Below are 1,326 nucleotides of genomic sequence, written 5' to 3'. Positions count from 1 at the left end.
GAAAGGGGTAACAGGGACGGTGACCAATGGTGACAAATTACTGTGTAACAGCTATTTTCACCACATTGATATCATGCAACATCCATACAAATATTGTTTCTGCAAATCAAGATTTTTGATGTTGCAGAAAATTCTTTAGCACAAGTAGCATGGAATTTTGTGAATAATGGGTGAGTGTTCCAGTTCCTATCCTTATTCTTCAATATTTTATGCTTTTTGGATTGCATTCATCTTTGGATTTTCAACAAGATTAGAAAATGGCTTTATGTGTTAGGGATTACAACCCTTTGCATCCAGTGCAAGCCTTAACATATTGATGTTGCAGCTATCTTTCTTGCTAAGTTTTTTAAGGTTAAATTGCCATTAGATGGAGAGAGGCCTTGGTGGGAGGAATTTCATGTGACTCCTCACCAATGTGAGGTTTAGCTTATTGCTTTGATATAATATGGTGTTTTTGCAGAGTGCTCAGGTTTATAATAATGCTCAAACTTTGCATAATGTCATCATATCTAAATGTTTTTGATTGCTCATACACATCAATTGTTATTAGGCGAGATATATTTGGAAGTAGGGGACTGACTATTATAAGTGAATTGTCAATTTGTGACATGTAGGAATCTACCCACTACAATTGTTAATTTCTGTGTAGAGGTTAGCAATCAAATGTTGGATTTATATGAACAAACCAAGTCAACATCCACTTCAAATGACATCAACTCTCCTTAAGGTGTGGATAATAAGTTACAGTCTTCATATAAGAATATTTTATAGGTTTAGTTGAGTGAAAAGACCATATCAAAAGCAATTATTGCAGTAAACATCCATCATTTATTTGTTAGAACTATTTAGCCTGAGTTTGATGATATTGCAGGTAAACACCAAATATAAATCCATGTAATGACAAGGCTGCAAGTGATACTGTGCTTGGGCATGTAAATCAAGGTTCAGCAATTCCAAAGTCTGTTACAAACTGATAAAAAAAAGCACATCTGAAACAATAAAGAATTCAGCTACTGAGAGTAAGCTAACATTAGTGGTAAGTTGAGAGATATACAAGAGCATTTTGTCAATGCAAATTCTGGGGTTATTTGTGTTCATTTAAATTAGGCATCTTAATTTATTTGTTGTTTATTTAAATATTGAGTGCAATGCAATGTAGGGAAAGTAACATGGAGGATAATTGATGAAACTATTGAAATATCTATGTGAGAAACACTATATTATAGTGCAGTGAAGAGGTAGTGGTAGAGGTGGGTTCTCTTTTGGTTCAAAGTCCATGCTATCTATTGCGGAATCATCATATTGGTCTTTGTTTTATATTTCTCA

The 1,326-nt window shown here is 33.8% G+C and overlaps 1 long non-coding RNA gene across 1 annotated transcript; it reads left to right on the top strand.

The window, feature by feature from the left end:
* The first annotated feature begins 629 nt into the window (after nt 1-629).
* On the top strand, nt 630-958 carry LOC149182857 (uncharacterized). Its single transcript, XR_016256682.1, has 2 exons — nt 630-727; nt 872-958. It is a non-coding gene; the product is annotated as an uncharacterized LOC149182857 (long non-coding RNA).
* Nucleotides 959-1,326: the final 368 nt, after the last annotated feature.

Source organism: Pinus tabuliformis, chromosome 3_2, assembly GCF_031772625.1.
Source record: "Pinus tabuliformis cultivar Carrire ecotype Pingquan chromosome 3_2, CPIR1, whole genome shotgun sequence".
Taxonomy (NCBI): domain Eukaryota; kingdom Viridiplantae; phylum Streptophyta; class Pinopsida; order Pinales; family Pinaceae; genus Pinus; species Pinus tabuliformis.
The sequence above is the reverse complement of the archived record's forward strand: the minus strand, read 5'-3'. Positions and strand labels throughout refer to the sequence as shown.